Source organism: Pleurodeles waltl, chromosome 3_1 (assembly GCF_031143425.1).
Source record: "Pleurodeles waltl isolate 20211129_DDA chromosome 3_1, aPleWal1.hap1.20221129, whole genome shotgun sequence".
NCBI lineage: Eukaryota > Metazoa > Chordata > Amphibia > Caudata > Salamandridae > Pleurodeles > Pleurodeles waltl.
This window is the reverse complement of record NC_090440.1, coordinates 275,469,716-275,488,314: the sequence shown is the minus strand read 5'-3', so window position 1 is coordinate 275,488,314 and position 18,599 is coordinate 275,469,716.

Genomic DNA, 18,599 nt, shown 5'->3' with positions numbered 1-18,599 from the left:
TTAGCCGTTGAAATGTGGCTTGGGCTCCATGTAGTCCGAATGGCAACACTGTGAAGTGATACAAGCCTGACTGCGTGGCAAAGGCTGTTTTCTCTTTATCTTCTGGGGCTAGTGGAATCTGCCAATATCCTTTAGTTAAATCTAGGGTGGACATGTATTTTGCTTTTCCTAGTTTTTCTAATACATCATCCACCCTGGGAATCGGATAAGTATCGAACATGGAATGTTCGTTGAGTTTCCTGAAATCGATGCAGAACCTGATAGTACCATCAGGTTTTGGTACCAGGACAACTGGGGAGCACCAGGGACTAGTAGAAGGCTCTATTACTCCTAACTCTAGCATCTTTTGGACCTCATCCTCCATAATCTGTTTCCTGGCCTCTGGTATACGGTATGGTCGTAACCGGACAATTGTACCTGGGGCAGTCCGTATTTCATGGGTGATCAAAGAGGTTTTGCCTGGCACTATGGAGAAAAACGATCTGAAGTGTTCTAGTAGGCTGAATACCTGTTCCCTCTCTAATTTTGTTAACGAGGAGTTCACTGTGGGTAGATTCTCCCCAATAGTGGTCTCGGTCGGGCAAAATTCAATTTGAACCCTCCCATTGGGACATAGGAACCGGCCCACGGCTTCGGTCGAGTTAGAGCCCTCGGGTTCTTCCCATTTTTTTAATAGATTTATGTGATAAATCTGGGTTTTCTGCGGAGTGGTCGAGATTTCAATTAGGTAAGTGACTGGGGTAACGGCTCGTACTACTTTATGTGGACCCTGCCATTTTGCCACCAATTTGCGTTCAGACGTGGGGCGCATTATAAGTACCTGATCTCCTGGCAGTAGAACTCTTAATTTACTCCCTCGATCGTAATATTGTTTTTGGTTCTGTTGGGCCTGTTCCATATTTACTCGAACTGTATCCCATAACCCTTGTAACTGAGATCGTAAGTCGTGGGCATATTCTAACAAGGGTTTCCCCCCTTCCTCCACCTCTTCTTCCCAAGTTTCTATAGCCATGTCTAGTAGGGAACGGGGCTGTCTTCCGAACACGAGTTCGAAAGGACTGTGTCCGGTAGACGCCTGTTCATGGGAACGTATGGCATACAATACCAAGGGCAATTTTTGATCCCAGTTTTTTCCTGACTCCTCTACTACTTTTCTAGGTCTACCGGGTTCGGTAAGTTGGCACCTGGAACATTGAGAGCAAAATTTTCGGATGTGGGCAAAAACCCCCGGCCAATAAAACCGCCGGAGGAGATACTCTTCTGTTTTTTCCCTCCCGAAATGACCTCCTCCGGGTTGACAGTGGGCTAGGGTTAAAACATGTTCTCTATAGTGCTCGGGGACTAACAACTGTTGCTTACGGTCCCCGGAGCGAGTAGTGGTTATGCGGTATAAGAGGTTTTTTTTTAATTAAGAAGTAGGGACCCACCTCTTCGGTTTCTTCTGCTTTGGCTGACTTCCAAGCTTGAGCGAGAGAAGGATCTTCTCTTTGTCTTTGGGGAAACCCGACAGGTACTTCATGTGTCTCGGCAATCAGACCTGAGGGGGTGTTATGTGCCTCGTTCTCTCGGTGGGTTGCTTTTCCAACACGTTTCTCTCTACGTGATAGTTTCCTTCGGTTAGGGGGGGGCTCTATGTCGCTGTCCGAGAAGGGGGCACCCTTCCACCAATCCTGGGTCAGGATTGGTTGTCGAACGTGATCCAGGATCTCCTGAAAATGTTCATAATCTGTCCCAATAATACATTCCTCTATCAGGTCGGAGATTATACCCATCGGAAGGCTATCCCTGTAGTTCCTCCACTCTACGGTCAGGGCCTGTAAGGGGTATCTCTCCTTATCCCCATGAATGCCGCAAATAGTTACCCAATGATCGACTTCCTGGTCTGCTAGGGTTAGGAGATCCCTCCTTATCACGGACTGACTGCATCCGGAATCTATAAGGGCGTAAACCATACGACCATTGACATTTAAGGAATGTTTAAACTTGGGGTTGCCCTGGCCTGTACACAGCACCCGTCGTCGGGTAACTCCAACCTCCATGGGTTCACTAGTGTCTTGTTTCCGGGGACACATACGGGCAATGTGTCCCCATTCCCCACAGTTATAACACTGGGGACCCGGTACTGGTGGATGCTCGTAGGTTCTGCGAGGGACGGTTTCTTCGGGAAGGACTCTGGGAGTGCTTTTGGGATTGGGGAGGCCTGGCTTTATGATGGGGCGGGTTGGCATATTTCGTACATCCGCCGAACGGTGGTATGCACAGGCTAAGTCAATTGCTGTCTCCGTATTCTCTTTGGGATGTTGACGGATCCAGTGTTTTGTGGCCGTAGGCAAGGCATCTAAATATTGTTCGAGAACAATGGTTTGGATTACGTCTTCCCGGCTATTCCCTGACGGACCCAACCATTTTAAAGCCAAATCGTTTACCCGATAGTAGAAGGTTCGGGGATCCTCATTCGGTCCCCACTTGATTTTCCTGAATTTGATCCTATAATATTCCGTGTCATGTCCCACCCGCTCTAATATACTGGTTTTTATTTCGGAATATGGGGTTGTTCCCCCGGGATTCGCAGCTTGGTAGGCGGCTTGTAGGATTCCTGTAAGCAATGGGGCGATATACTGGCCCCATCTATCTTCTGGCCATTGCGCGGTCGAGGCCACCCTTTCAAAATTAGTGAAAAAGGAATCGGGATCATCCCCTTCTTGATATTTTTGTAGGACGGAGCTTGGGACATTGGGATGTACCTTAGTGGTAGCGATTGTCTCGGTTAGCTTCTTCATGGCCGTCTCGTGGACTAGTTGATTATTGGCCAGTATGGTTGCCTGACTTTTCAAAGCCGACTGTAAGGCCTCACGGTCCTCCGTGGGCCTCCCACACCAATTGTAGGTGGCGTTGGCCTTCGGCCAACTGTTTTATCATGTCTTCCAGCGAGGGGTTGTCACTCATTGTGTATACCGTTCGATTGTCGAGGAGGATCCAGAGTCTGATCCCACTTCTGACACCACTGTGACAGATCGAACACTATACCAATGACGACGAGATATGCGTTTTTAGTTTGTGTTGAAGTTTATTCTAAGGTTAAGGTGGAATAAAGGAAAATACTAAAGCTAGGTAATCAAGTGTCCGGGTTTTCCTTAGGGGTTGCGGTACAGTTCCTGCAGTGTCGATCTAGTTGATATAGTTGCAATGGTTCTTTTCCTGGGAGACGTCTGGCGGTTCCCTCAGGTGGAATCTCGGTACCGGAAAACAAAAAAAAAAAGGACACAACACCCGGGTAAATATGGGGTTTTTACCAAACGGATTATTTTATACTTTCTCTGTATTCCTGTCTGGGTGTGGGTAGGAACGGTAAGGAGGGTGTCTGTGAGGAAAAAACTAAGGGTTGTAAGTGCTCTCACTCTCCTATGATAGATTTTGTGGTGTGCCCGAATGTGCTCGTTACCGTGCCCTTTTTATCCCCTCCCTTTACGCTGTGATATTCCCTCCCCCTCCCTTAGTCTACAGTGGACTTGGTTTTGGTCCACAAGGACCGTACTTTGGTAAGCCACGACCCTCCTGGGTCGTGGCTGGCGTTGTAGCGTTCCTCTGATGGGGTCTCTTCTCCTTCCGTCTCTTGCGGGGTCTCCTTCTCCTGGTCTCTCCTCTCCTTCTCCTGGGCTCTCCTCTCCTTCTCCTGGGCTCTCCTCTCCTGCTCCTGCTCCTTCTCCTGGTCTCTCCTCTCCTGCTCCTGCTCCTTCTGGGTCTCCTCAGGGCTCCTTTTCTCCACGTCCTCCTCCTGTCTCTCCTCCTCGGCGTTCCGCTCCTTCGTCTCCGCTCTCCTTCTCTCTCCTCCCCTGTCGGTGCCGTCCTCCCTTTTAAATTCGCCGCGCCGGGAAACCCATCCGATTTCCCGGGCAACGGCCTGCCCCCTGCCTCGGTCGGAGCGCGTTGCCCCGACAACGGGGAGACGCGGACATGACGCATCGGCCTGCTCCGATGCGTCATGTTGAGCTGCGGCGGCGGTGTACGCCCGGCTACAGGGACACAGTGGAGGCAGTGGATGTTGGTATGTGTGCATGGGTATGATGCTTGTGTGAGTGCTTGTGGGATGTGTGATGCTTATGTTTGCCAGAGCCACCCTTGTGTGTTGAGGTGTATGCATGCTGGTCTGATGGTGTGCTTGGGATAGGCTGAGGTACTGGGGATTGGGTCTGGATGGAGGAAGTTGGAGGAGGGAGGCTGCACAAAGGGACAATGGCTGCCATCAGTGCAGAGGCCAGAGCCTGAAATGCTCGCTGTTGGGCTGCCTGGCCAGAATGAATGCCCTCCAGGTATGCATTTGTCTGTTGCAACTGCCTCTCTACACCATGGATGGCATTCAGAATGGTAGACTGCCTAACAGTGAGGGATCTCAGGAGGTCAATAGCCTCCTCACTGAGGGCAGCAGGGCTGACTGGGGCAGGGCATGAGGTGCCTGGGGCGAAGGAGATGCCCACCCTCCTGGTGAGCGGCCACGGGACACACGCTGAGGGGCTGCTGGGAGGGCGGTGCTGGTAGGGGGGGTAGTGGCTGTATCTGTAGATGCGGTGGGCACAGAGGGGCCCACCACCACAAGGGAGCTCCCATCAGAAGAAGAGTCGGTGTTGCTGGTCTCAGCTCCTGTCCTTGCTGTGGAGCTCCCCTCGCCCTCTGTCCCACTGGTGAATTCAGACTCTGTACCTGGCCCTCCAGGGCCATGTGGGATGCAGCTCCCTCCTGCTCCGGTGGCACAGCTCCTCCGCCTGATGATGCTAATGCACACAAGAACTGGGAGACCAAAAAAAGGGGGGTGACATGTTCAGTGCATACAATACCGCTACCGTCGGCGGACACTACAGACACAGCAACCCTCTGCACTACGCCATGCACTTAGAGTTCCCTAATTAATCACAAGGACATGGGGTACATGGCCTATGCCCGATTGCTGTACACATGGAAGTCACAGGACCCTGACTAGGAGCAGATGGCTCTTACCACTGGTGGGGATGGGGTGCCACTCAGCCTGCCTCACAAAGGGTCCTTGCCTACAAAGCTCGCCCTGGCCTAGGGAAACCCACTGCCCACCTCCCCCACCCAGACACCTCCAATGCGTGCAGAGTCAGCTGAATGAGAGTGTACTCACCCCCTTGTGGCTGCTGTGATGACCACAAGTGGCCATCCAACTCCGGATACCCCACCGCCAGGATCAGGGGGGTCATGGTGCGACGGGCACCCCTCCCACCATCCCCAGCTGGGCCTCCGCCATCTTCTTGCTCCAGCGGCGAAGGTCCTCCCATCTTTTACGGCAGTGGGTGCTCCGTCTGTGGTGGACCCCCAGGGTCCGGACGTCCTTGGCCATGGCAAGCCAAATATCCTTCTTCTGGTGGGCGCTGACGTAGAGGAACAGAACAGGGGAAAATGTAAAACTTTTACTGTCCGGACTGTCACAGTCATTGTCCCACGTTCCCACCCTTGCCCTGACGCACATACACTCACCGTCCGAACATGCAGACCTCATCTCCTCTCCCTCCCGTATCTTCCATCCACACTAGTCCAAACAGGCATTGCCCATAGAGCATGCTCACAGTGTACTCCCCTGTTTGCCTGGAGGACCGTAGAGTAGGTGTACTGAGGGAGGACCCCATCCACTAGTTTATCCAACTCCTCTGATGTGAAGACAGGGGCCCTTTCCCCAGACACATGAGCCATCGTCGCTTCCAGACTGAGGTCACAGCAGCACTTGCAGTGTAGGTCCTCCCCTGTCGAAGATCAGGTATCAAGTGAGTGAACAGAGAGAAAATTGCGGTCACGTCCACAGCGGTGTGTACCGTCACCGCCAGCGTACATCGTCATTGGCTCCTGGAACCCATAAGGCCCAATGTTATCCAATGCAGGATTGCGCCATGGTCTTCGACCGCCTACCGCGACAGTGTACAACACCAGCGCAGTTACCTCATATCCCCTTGTCCCACATTACAGGTCAGGCAGCCGCCATTTCAGGGGGCCACATGGAATACATTTTTAATGCGTCACACAAATATAGGCCTTGCATATACACAGAGACAGGCACATAGCGTATTGACAAATGTGTGCAATAAAATTCTTTTTTTACTAACTCAGTGTTGGCTGACTCTGTGCTCGCCATTCTCATCCATAGGGCACGCCCGCTGGGGCAGGTGAGGAAATGGCGGCATCCTCCGGTGTACAGACCGCTGGTGGACCTGTCGACAATGGAAGAGATGCATGTAATAGTCACCTACAGACTTGATCGTGCCACAATCCATGAACTGTGTGCTCAGTTGGAGTCAGACCTGATGTCAGCTATCCCACAGGAATCCCCCCTCTAGTGCAGGTACTGTCAGTACTCCATTTCCTGGCAAGTGGGTCTTTTCAAACAACAGTGGCCATAGCATCAGGGATGTCCCAGCCTATGTTCTCCAACGTGTTGTCCAGAGTGTTATCTGCCCTGCTGAAACACATGCGCAGCTACATCATGTTCCCTCAGGTGGAGGATTTGCCTACAGTGAAAGGTGACTTCTTTGCCCTGGGACATATCCCCAACGTCATTAATGCCATTGAGGGGACACGTGTGGCCCTGGTTCTCCCTCCCCACAGGATTGAACAGGTGTACAGAAACCGTAAGAGCTACCATTCAATGAATGTGCAGATGGTGTGTTTGGCCGAACAGTACATCTCCCATGTGAATGTCAAGTTTCCTGGCTCAGTGCATGACGCTTACATTCTTAGCATTAGCAGCATCCCTTACGTGATGGGGCAAGTCCAGAGGCACTGTGTGTGGCTAATAGGTGAGGACAAGGACCCTATACCCTGTGAATAGTTGTCCGGGTCTGGGGTTGTCCCTAATTGTTAGTGTGTGTCTAACAGTTGTCCCTCGACATTTGCAGGTGACTCTGGTTACCCCAACCTGTCATGGCTACTGACCCCAGTGAGAAATCCCCGGACAAGGGAAGAGGAACGCTACAATGAGGGACATGGGTGAACTAGGAAAGTGATAGAAAGGACCTTCAGCCTCCTGAAGGCCAGTTTCCGGTGCCTCCATATGACAGGTGGTTCCCTCTACTACTCACCAAAGAAGGTGTGCCAGATCATTGTGGCCTGCTGTATGCTGCACAACTTGGCTTTGCGATGACAGGTGCCTTTTCTGCAGTAGGATGGTCCAGAAGGAGGTCTTGTGGCAGCTGTGGAGCCTGTGGACAGTGAAGAAGAGGACATAGACAACAGAAACAACGTGATCCAGCAATACTTCCAGTGAGACACAGCTAAGAAGACATCACTGCCTCCTGATAGAATTGTTAGACCTATCATCTGTCTGTCACTTTCATCCAGTGTATGGACCCTGAATTGTCACTTTCCCTTTCCATTTCAAAGATGTGGGTCCCACTGTGTGACCTCTGCTATGTTACCTCATGGACTAGAGCTGTGTGACATAGGTATGTTGACAATAGAATGGACATTGCTATTTTCCTCAGTTATTGCAAATACACATTTGTGAAAGCAGACTGACTCCATAATGTTTTGTGATTCAAAGGTGTTTATTTAAGTGCTAAATAGTGGAGGGGGTTGTAAAATGGGTTGGGGAGATGGTGGAGAAATGTCCATGCAGACTCCAGTCTATTAGTCTCCCAGGTGCATTGTCCAAAGGGGCATAGGAAGTGGAGCTAGGGCAGTTTAAGGATGGACAGGGTGGAAAAGTGGGACAGAAGGATGACATTCAGGGTGGTCTCATTTCTTGGCGGGGGTCTTGGCATTGTTCTTTGTCTTTTTCCTGGATCTCAGGGACCGCTTGCGGGTGGTTCTCCATCTGCAGGGAGTGGGGTGCTGGTGTTGTAGTCCTGTGGTGGTGCCTCCTGTCCACTAGCGCCGGCGGAGGTGGTGGGCAGTTCATCGTCCAGGCTAGTGCCAGGGGCCCTTGTTGTGCCACAGTGTCCCTCCTGGTGTTCCCAAGGTCCTTCAGCACCCCTACAATGGTGCCCAGGGTGGTATTGATGGAGGTGAGTTCCTCCCTGAGCCCCAAATACTGTTCCTCCTGCAGCCGCTGGGTCTCCTGAAACTTGGCCAAAACCGTTGCTATCGTCTCCTGGGAATGATGGTACACTCTCATGATGTTGGAGAGGGCCTCGTGGAGAGTGGGTTCCCTGGGCCTGTCCTCCCCCTGTCGCACAGCAGACCTCCCAGTTCCCCGGTTTTCCTGGGCCTCTGTCCCCTGAACCGTGTGCCCATTGCCCCCAGGTCCCTGCTGTTCTTGGGTTTGTGGGTTTGCCTGGGCTCCCTATAGTGGTGGACATACTGCTGCTTGACGTGTCCTGGGGACAGAGGTATGGGCCCGCTTGGTGGGTGCTGTGCTGGTGTTTCCTGAGGGGGGAGGCTCTGTGGTGGCCTGTGACTGTGTCAGGGGAACTGACTGTCCCGAGGTCCCAGATGGTCCGGGCTGGTCATCTAGATCCAGTTGGACAGAGCTGCTGTCATCACTGTGGGCCTCTTCTGTGGGGGGGTGGACATGTCTGGAACCTCCTGTCCGGTGACATTGGGTAGGGGTCCTGCAGGGCGGTAAAGGCATGATTATTGCATCTGTGTGTGCCATGGTGTGCAATGGGTGGGTGACCCTGTACCCCAGTGCTTACATTCTTGTGTAGGACCTTGTGTGATAATTGTTTTGGGGTCTGTGTGGGTATGTGTAGTAGACATGCTTTGGTGATGGGTGTCTATGCTTTGATGTTGCATGCAGGGATTGGTGTTGGGATGTGTGTTTGTGATAATAAGACATATGTGAGGAGTTGGAGTGATGGGGGTGAGGGTGAGGGTGGGGGTATGTGTTGGCATGCAGGTAGGGTGGCGGATATGGTAGTTAAAGATTTGACTTACCAGAGTCCATTCCTTCAGCTACTCCTTCGAGGCCCTCAGGATGTAGTATAGCCAAGACCTGTTCCTCCCATGTTGTTAGTTGTGGGGCAGGAGGTGGGGGTCCGCCGCCAGTCCTCTGAACTGCAATGTGGTGTCTTGAGACCACGGAACGCACCTTCCCCCGTAGGTCGTTCCACCTCTTCCTGATGTCATCCCGTGTTCTTGGATGCTGTCCCACTGCGTTGACCCTGTCGACGATTCTCTGCCATAGCTCCACCTTCCTAGCAATGGAGGTGTGCTGCACCTGTGATCCGAATAGCTGTGGCTCTACCCGGATGATTTCCTCCACCATGACCCTGAGCTCCTCCTCAGACAACCTGGGGTGTCTTTGCGGTGCCATGGGGTGGTGTGGGTGATGTGTGAGGTGGTGTGTGTTTTGATGTGTGAGGGGATGTGTTTGTGTGTGTTGTGTGAGGTGCGTGGATGTTGTGTGGGTGATGGTGTTGAGTGCCTGTGGATGCTAGTTTGTTGATGGTGGTGTCTCTCTCTGGCCTTCTGTCGCAATTCTGGTTGTAAGGGATTGTGGGTGATGTGGGTGTGTGTTTTACATTGTATAGGGTGTGTGGGAGTGGTGTGTGTATGTGTATCAGGTGTGTGTATTTTGAATTGTCCAATGTGGTTGTGTTTTGTAAATGTGTGTGTATTTTGAGAGCGGCGGTGTGTACCACCAATAGTTTACCGTGGTTGAAAGACCGCCACGTGGATTCGTGGATCGTGATAGTGTGGGCGTATTCCTGTTGGCGTGATGGTGGAGTTTTTGTTATTGCCAGTTTATCACTGACCTTTGGTGTGGCGGACTTGTGTAGGTGTCTGGATTTTGGCGGATTCCGAACTGTGGTTCGTAATAGCTGTAGCGGAATTCCGCGGCTGCGGCAGTGTGTTGGCGGTCTTCTGCACGGCGGTAAGCAGGATTTACAGCCAATGTTGTAATGAGGGCCATAGTCATTAACCCACATAGGCATACTTCAATGTGATAGATGCCCAGTTTGTTGCCTCAATACGCCTACCTTTCCTGAATCTCAGTCAATCAATGTAAAACTGCCACAGCCAGTTAATATGGTGTCAAACTTGTCATAAACCAATACATAATTTAGGATTAAATTCAACCTGTCTAAGGTATCAAAGTGTATCCTAAACTCAACACTCTTTTGCCACATCAATGATGTCATAATTAAGGCATATAAGTACCAAATCACCTACAAGGCAAATTCACATACATGCATGTGAAATCTGAAAGTGCAGTGTATAGGTCCGTAGTATAAAGTTACCATTATCTACATTAGTTTGTCCCTTATAAAAATGTCCTACATTGCCATTCCTATGTGTCAATCTAAGTTCAGCGCAGAAACTTGCCATGCAAAAAAAAAAATAGCTGTTGTTTGACAAAAAACTTTATAACTATCCATGTTACATGTTGGAAATTCACTACATGTACAGGGCAAATAGCCAGGCTAAATTAAGTGACTAAATCAAAGGCTGTGGTAGTGTCATGTAGGCAAGCAAGGACATTATAGGTGACTGTTGGAAAATGGGTTATTGGTAAGGGCAGGTAGGTACCTACACTTGGCAATAGGCCACTAACCTCCACTTAGGTCCAGTTAGGTCTCAGTAAATTAAACCCAGCTCAACCCTTGGTAGCTTGGCAACGAGCGACAAGGCTTAACTTAGCAGACAGCATAAAGCATTCAAATATCACAAAACAGTAATTAAATAAAACACAGGAAACAGTTTAAAAATCCAAAACCAATTGATAAAAATAGATTATATTTTCATCTTTAAAATGACACAAAAACGAACAAAATCAGATAAGGGGAACCGGAGGTATGAATTTTTACAGAATTATAGTTTTTTTAGCGCCTAGAAATAAAAAGCGCCAATTGGGTCATCTGGTTGCACCTCGACCGGGGCAAAGTTAAAGTTTAAGGTCGACCGCAATGGAGCCCGGCTCGGTTACAGGCCGCAGGAGGCCTCGGTCAAAAGTTTACCTTCGCACTTAGTCGTTTTTCTGAAGATTTTCTTCAGCGGGACGACCCTGCCAGTCCAATCCGACCTCCTGGAACCCTTCTCAGGATACGCAGCGCGGGAATCCTCAGAGGAGATTTTTACCTTCGAACTTAGTCATTTTTTCAAGGTGAAAATCCGTTGACCGGGGTAAACCTGGATCTTGATCTGACGTCCTTGGAGCCCTCCTCAGATACGCTGGCTGGGAGGTCCCGGTCATCTTTGTACGTTCGGACTTACTCTCTTTTTTGGAGATTTTCTTCACCAGGATGAACCCGCAAATCAGGCCAGGTTGCCGTTGAGGCAAGCTGGCTAGAGTTGCCGCGGTGGGCCGGTCCCTCTACGGAGCTTTTTTTCAAAAGTTCTCCAAACTTCTGGGTCTTCTCCCAGATGTTCTTTTAAGGTTCTTTTGGGGTCCACAGCTCACCCCAAGGGTCCACAAGCTCTGAGATGATCCTTGGGGGGTGTGGACTACAACTCCCAGAAAGCACCTGGCGCAAACTCCTTTTTGGCCACTGGGCAGTAGTCAGCTGGTTGATTTCTTCAGGAGTTGGTGCAGAGGACTCTGGTTAGCGATTTTTCACCTGTAGCAAACATGGAGTCCCTCCTTGAACAAGTTGAAGCCAGGCAAAGTCCTTCTTGTGGTGAAGCCCAAGTGTGCAGCTGGTGCAGTCCTTCTGAGTGCAGGTTCCAGGTGCAGGCCAGGGGTCAGGCAGGGCAGTCCTTCTTCTCCTTTGGTTCTTCCTTGTTGGAATCTGATGGGGATCTGAGTTGTGGGTGCAGGTCTGCCAGTTTTATTCTTGTTCCTGGGTGAAAAACAGGGGGGTCCTGATTCTCCAATCAGGTGCAGGGTCCTTCCCCCTGTGATGACCACTTCCTGAGAAGTGTGGCAAAAATCAATCCCAAGAGGCAACATTCTTCAAAAATACATCATGGCTGAAAATGATTTTTGGAGGTTACATCTGGCTGAGCCCACCCACTGGTGTGGCTAAAAATCATAAACACATCCCTCCCCTGCCCTCTCCTAATCTAATCAAGGGGGCACCTAGTTGTCTGGGGTTGCAGGATGTGGGGGTGTTGCTGGGTTGATCCAAATGTCCTTCTCTGCCTTTGAAAACCAGTGTGGCAGCCCTCCCCCTTCCTGCCTCACCATCTGCTGAGGGGAGATTTCGTCCCACAGGCACATCTCTTTGTGTGAAGCCAGGCCACTTCACACCTCATCAAGGCGGCCTGGCCAGGCTGCCAGAGGCTGGTCAATCAGAGCACAGCAGCAAAAACAATGCAGGGCTGAAATTGGCAACTTTTTAGCTAAAGTTTAAAACTCTTTACCTGAACAGGTTATATTAAATCCCACAACTGGAAGTTGTGGGAGTTATTATAACGATTAGTTTGATACCAAACTCTTTGTATCTGTCATTTAAGGGGACATTCTAGCCTATGAAGGCAATTCACTACAATGAGGGAAAAACAAATTTGGCTTTTTTTACCTCACCAGGGCTTATAAAACTACTTTTAAAAGGTCCCTGCTTATAGTTACATGGCACCCAGCCCCAGGGGCACATAGGGCACACCTTAGGGGTGCCTTATATGTAAAAATAAGGTAGTTTAAGACTTTGGAACTACTTTTAATTCCAAAGTCGAATTTACATATAACTTCAATTTAAAAGCAGCCAACAGGGCAGGCCTGCCTTTAAAATGACACTGGGCACCTCAGCAGTGCACCTATAGATTCACTACCTATGTTGTGGTCCCTAAACCTACATGCCCTACCATATACTAGGGACTTATAGGTAAGTTAACTTAGCCAATTATAATTAGCCTAATTTGCATATCCACTTTACACAGAGCACTGGCCCTGGGACTGGTAAGCAGTACCCAGGGCACAGCCAAGCGTCAGTAACCACCAGTACCTGTCCAAAAAGTGTGGGGGTGACCAGGGCAAATAGGAGGACTTTCCTACAGTGACAAAAGTTCAAATGTATGTGTGAGTGTCAAACATGTTTGCACTGTCCTAACCTACATAGGGCTGAATTAATGCCAGATTTGTATTTATGAGTGTTAAACATGTTTGCATTGTCATAACCTACATAGGGCTGAATATATGCCAGAGAATATTATCATATGTTTGTAACTATGCACATATATCAAATGCAAATGACGGAGAGCTATTAATAACATTCCAAAGTACTTATTGTAGCAATCTACTGCCTAAACTTCACAGTCAGCATGTAGAAGAGAGCTATGTCTCAGGACATGGACAATATGTTTAATGACACATAGAACTTGAAGATACATGTTTAAAGAAATGGTCAACAGTATTCAACACATATCTGTTAAAAGTGAAAGAAATGTGTATGCGTTTGCCAGCATACATAACACACATGGTCAGTTATGTCTAATTAACAATATGCAAATTCATTTACTGGTGCCTTTTTGTAATTTTCAGGTGGCAAAGGATATGGGTTGCAGCCATGGGCCATAAGCCAATTCAACAATCCTCAAATGGAGGCCTAAAAACGAAATAACACTTCCCTTACCAAGACAAGGAACATTGTTGAGAGGAGCTTTGGAGTCCTAAAGTCTAGGTTTCAATGCCTGGCTATGTCAGGTTGAAGACTATTGTACTCACCCCCTATGGTGTATAAAATCATCCTTATATATTGCACGATATCTGTTAAAAACAAATGCCCCATTGGACGATGAGCCACAACCTCCGGTGGAACAGCAAGAGGGTGAACACAATGATGGAGATATCCAGCACACAATGGCAGGTTGGTGGAGCCGTGACAAAATCTTGGCCTATTTTTTCACTTCATCAATATCACCTGATGGTAATACTGACAGAAAATATGTCAACTTATAAAACAATAAATAATTTTTGGAACTCATTCATTGTGTTGTATATATGTGAATGTTAATGTAAAATCTAGTCACGTGGATCTTTTCAACTAGATGTAGGCCTCAACATGTAGGAATCATGTTGATCACCATGGGACCATACATCCAAATTAGAAATCAATGCAGCTAGGAAATGTTATGCAGTGTACTGCACGAAAGGGACAGGGCAAGATTGCCACATATCCAGAAAGTACTGGGCCAATCCTGTCCTCCCTCATTTAAGCAGAGCAGTGCAGCACAGCACGCTGTCCTGCTGTGTTCTGCATCATCAACGTGTTTTATATGATACTCAGTGTATGATGGATCACAAATCTCTCAAAAAATAATTCTCTGAGGCTGACTCCTCATTTTAGTGTGTCTCACAGATGGACTAGCATGCAGAATGCCAGTACTTTGCAAGAGCAAATGTCACAGCAGGTGCATCATGGGTGACAGTTGTCACGGACAAAGGCCTGGTCTCAAAGGTAGTTGTTGAAATGTAATTTGTAAAGAATGCATTCATGCATGTGTGGGAATCCACAAAACACCAAACATGTGACACCTTTCCTGGGCAGATTGATGTATGTACCACATCTGGCCACAGTTGGCAAAATACACATTTACCATGCTTTGCACAACAATGCAGGGAGGCTCAAAGGCCTGTACAAAAACACATACACTTTTGAAGTAGCAATGTGTGACATTAACCAGAGAAGTAAGTCAAGGGAGGTGTTGGCCAGCCATCATACCAGGAATACGGTAATGGTTACTGTGTAAAGTATCCATGTCAAAAGTTAAGCACAAATGTATGTGTACCCACACAGTCTCATTGAACAAGGTGCAATGGAGGTGTTGGGTATGAAAATTCCCCTGCTTGGCAACAGTAGTGTACCCCCTTCCCTGAGTGCTCAACTGCATAGTTGTGCGCCTCACTAAATCTGGTAGATACACAAATAGGAACATAGAATATGCATGCGTGCCATGTCATAGGTCTGTGTCAACATTTGTAGTCTGCTTGGACCAGGAGGGTGACACAAACACCAGCCATAACAGTAGATGTACGCTACTTCCTTTGCCAGAAGTAAGACAGAGCTAAAGTGGGGGTGGCTGTATGCTATGTAGCGACGACTAGTAGTATAAATTACCAATCAACCCTGCTTCACTGCATTGAGGCCTACTGGCTCACTCTCCTCTTCAAAGGTTCTGTTGCTGTGTGTTACCCTCACACCAGCTCAATATCAGGTTGATCAGGACATGTGAGCCTGAAATAAAACATGAAATTACACCAGATGGAGCTTGTCAGTCCAGCAAAGCTGCAAACTGGGTGGGACATACACTGGAGTTTTGAGAAGCCAGCTTGCCTCTGCGATTTGCTCTGTGTTGCATCCGTGGCACATCACAAGGAAGGGGTATAGACACATCGCAGGAAGAGTGAGATTGGGCAGATTAGAGAATCAAAAAGAGTGGGGCATAGCCCCAGGATCAATCTTAACATGCACATTTGACTGTGGGGGATATTGATGTGTGCACCCTGGTGGCAAGAGAGCGGACTACACGTGGGCTACTTAGCAGATAATGGGACTTATCATTGTCCTATGAATAACTACATGTACTTTAAATATTTGGAACATTAGAAATTACACACTTAGGCAACCATATGGAACGGGCTACCATTGGACCATGCTTTTGATGGTTACCTACACACAGTTCTTTAACACAGCTCACCCACTCTTGACGGATCCTAGTACATAGGGATTTATCACTTTACACTTTCGGCCTTGAAAAAGTCACTGTGTGATGAAACACGTGTTGGCTGTTTTTTGTATTGGCCCTACTACGGGCTGTCATTGAATGTACTGTAAGCACATGGACTACATGGATTTTACCATTTAAAAGGACTGTGTTTACAATAGTTACCCATGAATGAGAACTAAGAACTTCCCTTGATACAAAATTGTGTGCTGACTAATGCAGCCCTGGGAGAATGAGTGTACAGAAAATTGTGTATGTAAAGGTCATTATGGTTTTGCTACAACTGTATACCAAAAACTATAATCAGGTTTCAGTGTATTTGCCTGAGGGTAAATTGGTGAAGTGTACTGCAGTAATGTCTTGCAGAAGGGAGCCAACTACCCTCCATCTCTGTGTTGGATACCTGACCCTGAGTAAGTAAGGTCAGCAATGTGTGCTGCGTTGTGTAACTCCTGATGAGTCATGCAATGCAGACTGGCTTAGCTTATCACCTATCACGTATGTTTGTGATCAAGTTTCACCCCACTTGCATGATTCAAAACCAACACCAAATGTGTCCACCTGAACAATGTGTCCAATTTTCTACTGTCACGTCATAATAAGTGTGACTCACTGTGATGAGTGATGTGGCTGTAATCATTTTGTGGCTACATTTCATACTGTACACGTACACTGACCTCACTTGTCTGAGTTTGGCTTGTTCTATGAGGCGATGTCTTTGTATAGAAAGAATATTGTCCATATCTCTATCCCACATTTTGGTGTAGGTCTGGACTGCCACATATTATTGTATGACAATGGCAGCCCATTTTAGGAAATAACATAAACATTTACAACTTGAACTAATATATGTTTCCTTTAACTCCCTAGATAGCATGACAGCTGATGGAGATAGCACATTTCAATACAGAAGGGACCACTATCTGCACATCTGCCACATCACCAAGGCCTCCCGGAAGATGGGTGTACTATATGAAAGGGTAAAGGTATCAGGGACATGGAAGAGTGGAAGGCGGATGGACACCACACAACCCGGTGGGCCAAAAAATTTGGAGGGTGTCCGACAGCAGCAGCAGGAGGTCCAGACACAGGCCCAGCTGGGCCATCAACACATGACAGCAGACAGTCACACGGGACAGGAGGCCCAGATGTGCCAGAGCATCTTTTTTAACTATATGATGGTCAGAGAGATGTGTAAAGTAAACAGGAGGATGCATGAACATGAGCAGGCCAGCCTTCGAGTATTAGTGTTGACATTAAGAGAGGCCGTGGAAAGGATTGATACGCACATTTGAGTCTATCCCTCAGCACGTTCCCTTCCCCAGTTGTTATCATGTTGGACAGTGGTTTGTTGTCATTAGGCTCAGTGTTAGTAATGGTTTATTGTGGGTGTAGGCTAAGTGTAGATGAGTGTTTAGCAGAGAGTATCGTTTTTTGCTAGTTGTTTTTAAGTGTGTTTTTAATGGCAGTATTTTCAAGTGGGTGGGGGTTCATGTTTAGTGTTTTAAAAACATAAACAAATAAATAAATAACTAAACCCAAAAATACCAAAAAAATATACATTTGTTTTGGGTTAAATGTGCAGAGAGTATCTGTATAGAATGGAGTTAATGTTTCTATTGTAGAAGCTATGTATGTTAAGGGGGTTGATGTATAACCTGTTGTGTATATTGTACTTAAACTAGACTAGGATAAATTAAGATAGTATAGGCTAGTGTTGAGGTTGGTTAGTGTAGGCTAGTTAGGTGTAAGTAGTTTAATAGTTTTTATACATTACATTTTTTCTATGTTCACTAGTTTGTTATCATTTAATATTTAAGAGTTTGTACCACTGTGCAAGTTGAGTATTTGTATTTATATAGGCCCTCATTATGACATTGACGGTAAATCCCGCTTACCGCCATGCTGACTGTTGCCAACATACCGCCACCACAGTGGATATCGGCTAACCATATTATGACATACACAATTCGTCACTATACAGCCACGTACACAAATCCGCCAGCCCAAACGTTAGTGATAAACTGGCGGTATCAAAACCCACACCGTTACGCCAACAGAACAACGCCCACAACATTATGACCCACAAATCACCACTGCGGACATTCAATGGCAGTAAACCATTTGTGGTACATACCGCCATGCTCAAAATACACACACACACACATACAAAACAACACCATATTGGACAATTAAAACTTCACACACCTGACAACCATACACATACCACACCCACACCACTATAAAACACACACCCACGTTACCCACAACCCTTTCCGATTACAAAGCATTGCCAGCAGAGAGAGAAAGCAAGAGCACCCACACAGCCAGAGCCACATACCACCATAACCTATACACCACCTACGTACCTTACATTACACACCCTAACACATCGCCTTACACATCCTCACCCACACCACTCACACTACACCCATGGCACCACAACGACACCCCAGATTATCTGAGGAGGAACTAAAGGTCATGGTAGAGGAAATCATCTGGGTAGAGCCAGAGCTATTTGGTTCACAGGTGCAGCAGATATCCATTGCTAGGAAGATGGAGCTATGGTGGAGAATCGTGGACAGAGTCAACGCCGTGGGACAGCACCCAAGAACTAGGGATGACATCAGGAAGAGGTGGAACGACCTACTGGGGAAGGTGCGTTCCATTGCAGCAAAACACCAGCTCGCAGTACAGAGGACTGGCGGTGGACCCCCACTTCCCCCCACAACTAACAACATGGGAGGAGCAAGTCTTGGCAATCATGCATTCTGAGGGCCTGCCCGGAGTAGGAGGAGGACTGGACTCTGGTAAGTCACCACTTTATTGCTATCAACCGCCCCTACCTGCATGCCATCACATACCCCTACCCTTACCCTCACTCCCATCACTCCACCACTTCCCACACACCCCACCATCACAACCCACTCATCCCAATGCCAAGCCCTGAATGCCATACCATTGCATGGAGACCACTCACAGCCCTGCAAGGACCCCTATCACTACAGCATGCACACTAGAGACAAACAGCTAGCCCACCAAATAACAAC